At 42.9% G+C, this 10,735-nt stretch overlaps 1 long non-coding RNA gene across 2 annotated transcripts; it reads left to right on the forward strand.

Annotated features, from left to right (window-relative positions):
* Nucleotides 1-3,671: 3,671 nt before the first annotated feature.
* Nucleotides 3,672-10,299, forward strand: LOC121071428. Of its 2 annotated transcripts, none has more exons than XR_005820595.1 (3): nucleotides 3,672-4,168; nucleotides 5,255-5,446; nucleotides 6,207-10,299. It is a non-coding gene; the product is annotated as an uncharacterized LOC121071428 (long non-coding RNA). The 2 variants fall into 2 exon arrangements; XR_005820596.1 differs by having other exon boundaries at nucleotides 5,319-5,446.
* Nucleotides 10,300-10,735: the final 436 nt, after the last annotated feature.

The raw sequence follows: 10,735 nt of genomic DNA on the forward strand, positions 1-10,735 counted from the left end.
AGTCTCTAGTTAACAGCAAGATACCCTATGTTTAAGAAAATAATTCACTCAGAAGGGTTTTGATAACATAAACAACATTACTGTCATAATAAATGCTTGGAGAAGCCACTTGGTGACCTAACCTACTCAATCAGGTTGTTGTAATGAAAAAGCGATGATGTGTTAAAGTCATAGTAACTCGAAAAGCCAGTTGATGGCTGCCAAAAACACACTCTGGCTAATGTGAATGTCACTTTCCATTTATTCTCTCATAATCTATCTGTCATAGTGGACAGACAAATTTGCTATAATGGCTAGGTGTCTGCAGATTAAATGTGATTAATTCTCCAAAATGAAAGGAGTGCATCTTCATGCAAAAAGTTAATTAGGCTCTAAAAATTGTCTTGCAAATCTCCAAAAGAAAGACAGACAAAAAAACAAAGAAGATAAACAAGCTGGATTATTTCAAGATGATAATTTAGTTAGATCTATTACCTCAAGTTCTCTCCATTTTTTTTTGCATGTTTTAACTTCTGTTCAAGGACTACAGCTGATTATATGTATATATGTATACATGAATATAAACAAATGACTGCGGCTGAGCAGATGAAGTCAGATGCCCTATATTCCCGATAGTATAACAGGCTTATTACTAAGGACAAGATATTTCATGTTTCTGTGTTTTGAACAAGGTGTATGTGAAGGTTCGGACAATTTTCTCTCTCCCATTGTCCCTGTCCCCTCAAGCTTTCATCCTCTTTTCAAAAATTTCCCTTGAAACTTCCAACTCATGAGTAAAATGGCAACATCTATAAAAAAATACACACCGTGAAAATATCTGCTAAGGAATAGCTGCATAATGTCAAACACATCAACAAGTCATTAGCACCCTAAGCTTCTGATGCATCGTCTGACATCAGTGGTGCCTGCAATCGGACTGGCAGGGGCTGCTGTTCTGGATGTTCTTGCTTTTTCAAATTCCTCTTTGCATGTTCACTGCCAACTGTACAGAACTGATACGCCTTTTTGATGAAACAAAGGGCATATTATTGGACAAGCTGCTGATTACAATATGTTGTTATTTGCATATCTAAATGCTGGCTTGTGAGTAATTGCTGTAGGCCTGGGAATGGGTGGGTTTCTGTTAAAGTGACTCAGACTGCAGCTTCGCCTAGTATGGGAGCTTTAGTGAATAATAATCGCCAAGTATCCTCCCGCTGTATGTACACAGAAAGATAAGAGCTACTCTTTCCAGTGCAGAGAGACCGTCATCACTCAGTACAGACAAGATAAATCAAGCTTTTGCTCTAACGTGAATTTTTCTCGGTGTCAGGTGAAAACATCAACATTTTTCATCATAGAAAGTTCTGTGAAATTTTCAGAGGTTTCCCTCATTTTCTAACCATGCTTGGAGTTTCAAATTTTCAGAGGTTTCCCTCATTTTCTAACCATGCTTGGAGTTTCCAGGACCTAAAATAGTCAAAACTTATGACCCCACTTGAGTGTGCTTCTTTGATTTTTCGAATGCAAATGTTTCGTCTTTTCCAGGCTGCAGACGATGCAGCTAACAAGGTCATGTGTGCCCTAGATCTGAACATATTACCTCTTTAATTGGGATCCAGTTCCAGCGTTTTCCCCTTCATCCTCTTCCCTCCCTACCTACTTACTTTACCTACCTTTTATACCATTGCCCTTCCACCTTTTTAGCAATCAATATCAAAGTGCCCTCCAGTTCCCCTCTTCCAGTTCCTGGGGTTCTTCCAACATACACTCTTTTCCTAACAAGCTGATGAAGCTGCTGTCTGGCACACTATAATGGGTACACCAGTGCTAATAGTGCAGGGCAGGGGTGATATACACCTACTGCTTATTTATTCCCTCCAAACTAAAATGTGCACTCCCTTCACAGGCACTCAAGAATCAAACTGGGCAGAGCAGCTCCAGGTACCCACCCTTTGAAGGGAAAATCCCAGGTAAGAATCAAAATGCCCCAAACTCTTTATGACCTGTAGACCTGTTCCTTGTATAACAGGTGTTTCCAACACTGGAACTTCAAGTGTTTTTCATGGCGCTCCAGGCTTTGGAGGTGATCCAAAGCTCCTCTGGAAAGACCCTTGTGATATACAGGTGTATTTTGCATGCAATGAGCCATTCTGTCACTCGTCCCCAATCTCTCTAAACTCTGTCACTCCCTGACAAAACGAGTGCTTCCTTCCAAGTCCTCTGATGCACAAAGACCTTTCTTAAGATTTTAGAGCTCCCCACACAGTGAAGAAATTAATTTGGAAGGCGTAGATGGTGAGGCATTAGTGGAGACCCTCCTATGCTACATTTAGCCAAAGAGCAAGTGCTCCCTGTACCATGCCTGGGCACAGATGAGGGCACATGGGTCATGTTGCCCCACCATGCCATACCACTCCCAGGTTTCTTTTTGGTGGGCTGGGACATGGTGGTGATATGTGGGGGGCAGCATGAACCTGGGCTTCACCCTGGTGTGAATTTCTATGTGTGTAGTATTGTCTGTAATCAGACTCAAGGGTTCAAAAGCTCCCTGATCCTCAGTTTGAATGTACATATTTTACCTCCAGCGAAGCTGTCCAAATATCAGTGCAGTTTAGGAATCCAGTGGACAGGTGGTGAATACCAAGTCATGGAGATGACCTACCTGGCATGTTTTAGGAAACACAAGAAGCGAGAGAGAAGGGCAAAGAAAGAACAGGTGTAAAATAGCTGTGTGAAAGCAGTGGCTGGACCTTCTCCCCTGTGTTTGTAGTTCCTGCAACACTCAGATCTTTCCACTGGCATGCTCACTGTAAGAACACTAGTGAAAAATGGGACCTGGCTCGTTACATGAATGTTGCACAGTAGACACATTTCTGATGAACCTGTGGGAGATGATTCCTGGCCTTGGTCTAATAAAGCTAATCACCTTCTCATGGTCTATTCAGCATTTCATCTTTCCTTAGGTTGCCAGAGCAATTTGGAAAAGTCGCTATGCGAGCACTTTTACAGATAACCTCACGGAGAAGTGAGAGTGTTAGGGAGATGATGGACATCTTTGTTTTAGCAGTGCCATTTATAAGAGATAGTCGAGATAGAGCTGCTGTGCAGGGGTGGTTGTGGAGCAGATGAAGAGACAATCTCTGTGGCTTGTAGCTGCTCTCAAGTCTGCCTCTCCCTCAGCCACATGGCCAGAAGGCATTTTCCAGCCCAAGTCTGTGCTGTACAAAGCCAGCAGCAGCCTTCTCTTAGATTTTCATTGAAAATGACTACTGTAAGGCGGAGGGAATAGGAAAAGCTGAAAAGTGGATAAAATGTGGCTGGGAGTGGTGAGGAGAGGATTGCCATGCCCTCCTGTCTCCTGTGTGTCCATTCCCACTTGGTGGCAACCTACCCTGTCCTAACACCGGTTCTGATGATGCTTGCAGCCTGGCCTCACCAGTTCCTGGCTCAAAAATAAAAATGACACGGTGGTGATGTGCCGTTTTCTCCAGCACATCGCCATTGCAACACGGGTCCAGGGAGGGAAGGAGGACACGGGAAGGCCTGGACTACAGGCGGCTGTGGAGGCAGCGTTACTTGGGGAATGCCTTTATGCAAATAAAACCACTTCTGCTAGACTTTCTTTTCCATGTGTAATGCTTTTGGTTTCTGCAGAGGAACTGCAAGAAGCCTTGGACCCTGCTAAAATTTCTTCATCTGGAAGTGCCCGTTGGGGGTGGGCTAGAGAGAGGCATCATCACTGCCTCCGCAGGTGGACATGACAGTGCAGGAGGCAGGGGGTGGAGGGGCCTGCTGTCAGCGAGTGCCCTGACTGGCCAGGGAGCCACCAGGGCTGATTGCTGAGCTGATTTAGGCCAGCTGAGCGCCCCAGCTCTGGGGTTGAGCTAGTGAGGTGGGGGAAAGGATGTTGGCTGCTTGGGTCACCAAGAGCTCTGTGCTTGCAGCTTTTGCTGGCACAGGCTTTGGTGCCAACTGTGGCTGCACGTACAACCAAGTTGAGGAACCTGGCCCCTTGGGTTCTCCCTGTGCTGGGATGGAGACACATTCCTGGGAGATGTCTCTGCGCTCTTGTGGCAACCTGAGCAGCCTGGTAAGGATGCAGAGCAGGTGTCCTGGTGGTGCTGCAGGGCTAAAGATGGGACAGATCATCTCTGTGAGAATTTGAGTGCTGGCACATGACGTGAAGGTACAGCAATGTGAAATGGTGAATGTTGCTTTACTGTGTATGTGGTAGAAGGCTTGGGTAGCTCCAGCTGGGGAACAAGTCCTCCAGGCTCCCCTGGCTGCATGCTGAGGGGTGCTGAGAGCCAAGTGCTCATGAGGTTTTCTCTCTGCTGAGATCTCAGGCAGGCCATTTTTGTGGTGCCATGTGGGTGCCCCTGTGCCACGGCTGTGTGAACACCTCTGGAAAGTTGGGTTTTCAGAGCAGTGCAGAGGACAATCCTACGGGCAGCGTAGGTGCAGCCATCCTGTTCGTGGTGAGCCTCTGGAGAGAAGGGTACGAGTGCTCTGACCTGGTCTGCAGGCAGGATTGAGTAGGTGATGATGCCCTCTAGTGACTTCCCAAAGAGAAAATAGGACAGCGCAGTTACCGAGGGAACGCTTTTCATCTGTGTAAGACCTACCGTGATGAAGAATTCAAGTCCTTGGTCTTTTTTTTTTTTCTGACTGAATACAGTTACTATATTTATTGCCAGCAGCATATTAAATTTTTCCTGCATAACAAGAGCTTAGTGAAACATTGGGCTTGGTAAAGTTTTGGTTTTACCTTATTTTTTTTTTTTTTTTTGTTAAAGAATTCCGTTCTGCTAGAGAACGGTTTGTACAAAAGAAAATACACACATATACTAGTCCTCTTATTAAAAAAAAAAATAAAAGTCTTTCCTTATTTAAATATAAGTTCTATATTTTCATGCAAACGTGCTTAGTCATATCGTGCCTGCCCTCTTGTTATGGGAGTATCCATAACTCAGGTTAAAAAATATAGTAACTAGATTTATTCCTTGCACTGTCTTAGTAGGTAATGCTTAACTTTTTGAGAAGTCTTTGTAATTTGAGGATGCTTTGTGACTAAGTTTTTCTGAAAGCCGCTGCTGTGAGATCTACTACGTGCACATGCCCATTAACTGTTGTTCTTGGATTACATTTGGGTCTTGTTTGGTATCCCTCCTTTTGGGAAGGGAACTCTTTGGGACTAGGACCATTTTTTAATTTCTTTTGTTCCATTCTTATTGAAAACATGTCAAAAACAATGATAAATAAAAACTTCCAGATTATTTCAAGTCCAAAAATTCTATTACTTTCCCTGGTATTTTCATCATGGTTTTTGACCTCAGCCAGAGGCGAAGGAATAGAAGAATGAGCGGGGAGAACATCCCCTTCTGTGCGATGCAAAGGAGCCTCCACCTACATCTTCAGCGCCTCTTCCTTCTCTGTAGAATCCATGAAAATGGATAAATAGCATGTATACACATTTTACCTTATACTGAATTCTTATCCTCCTTGTTTGGTTCACTCCTGGTGTCCTCAAATGCTTAATTAGTGCGCTGGGTCACTAGGTAAGGGCTGTCCTCCCGCTCTGTGGCTGCAGCCAGTGCAGCAGGACCTTGGCCCTCGCTGCAGCCCCCAGCTCTGTGCTGTGCCGATGGGTGAGACTGAGGCTGCGTGAAAGAACCCACGGGAGACGGGAGAAGCAGGTAAGCATGGGGATGGGAGAAGTGGGAAGGGACAGTGAGGAGAAGAGAGGCAAAAAAGGAAATGATGTAGGGAAAAGAAAGCTTCCAGATTCAACTGGACTTTTCAATACACACCTTCCTCCCAAAACATGGGAAGAGGAGGCAGCATGTTTGGTTGGGGTAAATGGTAAGGAGGGAGAGACAGGAGGGGAGAGACAAACAGAGCAGAGAAAACTGTGTTGGAAGTAGGGCAGACAAACTGGGTAAGTGTCACAAGATACCCCAGCATTTTATCTTTGCTGTAACTTGCAAGTGACCATCTGAAATAATCAGAAGGTATCAATTAGATTAGCAACAAGAATCCAGTGGGTGGGAAAGTGGGACAATCTGCTTATATTATGCATGTCAGCACATATGACCTCTGTGCTAATTCGAGGTGTCTGTTTTTGCCAGTCCTGGGTGTTCCTTTGAGCTGACAGAAAAATGCTCTGGGTGGAAACAGATGTACTTAATTAGGAGCAACACCAATCTGTACTTTACTACTTACAGATCTCAATTAGAAGAGGGTTCAAAATGTGCCAGATCCTGCACTACGAAGTCCCTATGAACAAGGAATCCTGCCTGCAGCACCTCCCCTCCAGGAGGATGAAGTGAGGAGTGAAATACAGGCAGATGTCTGTCTGTTTGGTGCTCAGTGTCCCCAGTAAGACTGTTGATTATCAGTTAGTCTTATGCATTCAGTATACTTTTGTGCACAGGTTTTTATATACAGGTGATGTTTCTGATAAATGGAGTGAGTTTATGTAGTACTGGAGGAGGGGAAAGCAAGCCTCTGAATTAGGGTGAGTAGGTTTCTTCAGGAGATGCTTAGAAGAGTGTCAAATAGTCTTAGTGCCCTTCTGTCTGTGCTCCTGGACCTTCCCTCAGCAATCGCTCTGCCTGACTCCCCCCTGGGGAGCAGTGCTCCCTAAGGTTGTGCATCCCCATCTGCAGAGGGCTGTTTTGGTGTGTTTGTGGTTTTTCCACAAAGAGTTATTACAGGTTGCACAGGTACCCTACACCCGAGTGCCTGCTTGAGGTGGGGTGGGCTCAGGGCTTGATAACAGAATTGGGGAATGCCTCACTCTCATGTCCCTTTTGCTTCCAGGAAGGTCAGGGGGTATTCTTTAATGAATTAATAATTAATTTAAATTCAGAATTTTTGGGGAGGTGTTATTTATGTAACTTATCCCAGTACAAAACTTTACAATGGAGCTGGAAAATTTTCTTTCTGGGTGCTTCATCTGTTGGTTGTTTTTTTTTTTTTTTTCCAGTTTACTTGGTATTGATTAGTATTTATTGTTTTGCTTGTTTGCTCTGGTTTCCTATTTTTAGTGTGAAGTAGTAATCTATGAAAATAGGTCTTCAAAGTGTTTCAGTTTGTGTACTCCAGTCACAGGGCTCCAAAATTTCCTGGTTTTCCTTTTATTTTTTATTCCTGAATGTCATTTGGGGGAGCAAACTCAGCTCTTCAATTTACTTAAAGGTTACCCTATGCTGCCTCAGTTAAATTTTAACCAAAAATGCTGTTCACTGCAGTTCAGTGATCAACTGAGAGCCAATTTACTGTCTCTTCACAGACCTCGGTTAGGAGTTGTTCTAAAATGCTCAGCAAAAATACTGTAAACTCCCCCGATCCTGCAAAACAAACCTTTAAAGCCTGCTGTTCTTGTTGTCAGGCTTGTCAGAAGTTCTGTCCCCGAGTTACCAGCACAGAATCAGGCCAACTTCTTCTAATAAGAGGCTTTTATTTTACTTGTTCCTTCCTTTTGCTCTTCGAAAGTCAGGGAAGTAAATTTCTTTACGGTATAGCTAGTATTTAATTACAGATAGTTCACAACTGCATCTTTTCCTATCTTCTCTATATTATGAGTATTTTGACTTGCTTACTCTTTTCTTCTGCTTCCTACACAAGGCAGCTTTGTGTTGCCTCGTTTTAAAGTATTAACCTCTAACGCTGTATTTGGATCTGCAATTACTTTTATTGGTTAAAGTTCCTTTGATTGTTTTAGCTGGGTGCTGCACTCAGCCAAGGCACAGTAATAAAATAATACTCAAAATTTTGGGAGCTAGGAAGAATCCATCTGTCCGTGGTATTTATATAATGCTTTACGTTTTCAGGATATATCTCATGTACCAACTAGTCTTTGAAACAGTCCAAAACACTTCTGCATTTAAAAAAAAAAAAAAGCTGTCGTCTTTCCTACTGTTCTTGCACTGACTGTAATGACGGAGAAATATGGAATGATCTGATGGTGCCTGTGCTGCAGAGTTTATATATTGTAAGCATGAGATAAGAAATGTCAGCTGTTCACAGATGAGGAAAATAACAAACTGTCAGCAACGTAAACATTATTTTCTTCAATAGGCATTGCAGCTAAGGGAGATAAATGACATTTGTGTGATTGAATGATTTTTTTCATGCTATATCTGAGGGGAAAAAAAAGCAAACTAACAATAGCTAAGAGGAGCTAATCCACCACCACCGCCGCCTTTCCAAGGGAATCAGGAATGGATGGCTCCTACATTTAAAGCAGTCGTCCTTCACACATTGTCTATTTGGTAGGAATAGGTCTGTGCAGGCAGGAGTGGGAGCAGAATTTGGCTGCAAAGCCTTGATGACTGGTGAGGGTACGCAGAAGGGCAGGACCTGCACTGTATTTGCATAACTGACTGTTTGGGGTGGGGGGCACAACAAAAACCAACACTTTCAATTATAAACCAAAAAGATAGTGCACAAGAAGTGCTGAGATAGAGATGCCTTTAATCCTACACTTTCAGTCACATGACGGGACAGGACCACACTTCGAGGCAATCTGATTTTCTTCCCATAGATTTAGGATTCTGCTGCGATTCCCTAATTGCTGTGGAATGCTGGTAATAACAAGCAGGGCATTATCGCTCCATCTGGATTGTACAACACTAGAATAGTTTGCATTTCTTTAGTCTCATTTACCATGGGGAATTTAGATATAACCAGACTGGTGAACCTACATGACTAATACTCCCTTTTTAGGAGTGCAGAAATTGAGACAAATGGTGATGTTGTTTTCTTCATGCTGAACATAGTAGGAAAGCCTGAGATTGGAATGGGGTCTTCATATCCTTAACGGGTTAATTGCTTTAACCTTAAACTATGTGTGCAGCTTGCACAAATATCTTCATTCCCACTTTATTTTGGACATACTGAAGAAAATTATAGCAGGAATATATATATTTATATTTAGCCAAATTTTTAATGGCATAAAATCCACACATTATTTCTAAATACCACTTTTTATGAGGAAATATAAATTAGGATCTTTACAACAAAGTGCAAGATTCCAGTTTCTCAGAGGAAGACATTGGCTTCTCCATTCGGACAGGTGGGATGTACTACAGTTTCAATGAAAGTGTCATGCTGACTACTCCTAAATGCTAGCTTTTTTTTTTTTTTCCCCCCACTCACAGTGGAATAGTACAAGTAATATAATGCAGTAGTCTAGATGGTGATTACCAGACAGTGGCAGAGAAAGAATTGAACAGTTTGAAGATGAGGACCGTGTGTGGCTTGAATTCTCTTCATGAAAGGCTCTTCACATGTGGGAAGCTGCAAGGCATGACAGGCAAAAATCAGAGGCTCTCCTTTGCATGCAAGTGCACAAACAACTGCATACCCCTTTTTTTTGAAGGAGAGGAAAACTTCGTAGTTGCATAACTATCATGTTTATCACTAGCACAGCTACTAGTATTTCCAGCAGTGTACTAGTATATGTTATGAGCCTAAAGGTGTAAAATGAGACTTACAGGGAGGGGGAAGTTCTGCTCTGAATTAGAAAGTTGGTGGGAGCTTAGGGTCCCAGAGGTACCTAAATCTGTGTCCCCACTCCCTCCTTCCTCGCTGTTCTGAAGGATCTGTACTGAAATGACCAGCTCACTTCCCACAGCTTATCAGCCATCTGTTGAATGCTACTGACCTTGACTGGACTGGAATGATTATTTAGCTGTTGAGCTGTGGGAGATAACGTTGGTCCAAGTTCCTGGCCATACTTCATCAGTTTTCAGAGAAGTGCAAGTATGCATGATGAACCTATCACAGCTGTGGTTTAATGGGTATAAACAATTAAGCAATTATAAATCAATGAGCTCTGTAACTCTGGTATTATAATAATTACATTTTAAAAGGCACTACTTAGTTACAACTCGGGGATTATTTACAGGCAATAATTAAGGTCAGGCTCACTTCCTCCTGTTACACAGAGTATTTGTATGAGCAGCATGTCAAACAATAATTAATTTAAGGCAAACCTAATTGCATATTGTACTGAAGTGTGTCATTACCCTAGAGAATATGATCTTGTATCTACCACTGGTTAGGTTTTAAGGGAAAAATACATCTTTTTTAAGTGAAAAGGCAAATTGTCTTAATGTTATGCTTCAGTTAGAAAGGTGTTATTTGCCCCAGTTTTTATTATTATTATTCAGCCCACAGGAAAGGGAATAAAGTAACAGGAAAAGGAGTATGGCACGCTGTGTGTATGAAGCAATCCTATGAAGAAAGAATAGATGGGAAAAATTAGTGCAATCTTTTTACAGGATTATTCCCCACAGTATATTTCCCAGTGCTTTGTCTGGTCTAGTTTGCAAAGATGCAAATGATGTCGTCTTTATTGCTTCCCTAAGGGGAGATTATTCCAGTCTAATAACATTCACAGTTAGGAAATTTTACTGATGTTCAAACTGTTTTTCTTTACCTGACTTTACCCCATTGCTCCCAGTTGTAAACTCCCGCAGGCGATTCTGAATAGTACCTCTCCTTCCTGGGTGTTCTGAGCCAAGCAACACACAAGTATTTCTTTTAATCTTCCATCGAAGTCCATCTAAACGATGGGCATTTGGGCCTTGGAGAGCCTCCAAGCTTGAACATAGCATCCAGCTGGTGCCCTGCGCACAGGCGTGTGTCCCTGCATGGACACACTGACGTGCAGACGTGTGCATGCCCACAAAACGCATGCCCCTGGTGATGTGACCTCCTGGTACCCACTGGCTTGTGAAGTGTT

The sequence above is a fragment of the Cygnus olor genome, chromosome 5, assembly GCF_009769625.2.
Source record: "Cygnus olor isolate bCygOlo1 chromosome 5, bCygOlo1.pri.v2, whole genome shotgun sequence".
Taxonomy (NCBI): domain Eukaryota; kingdom Metazoa; phylum Chordata; class Aves; order Anseriformes; family Anatidae; genus Cygnus; species Cygnus olor.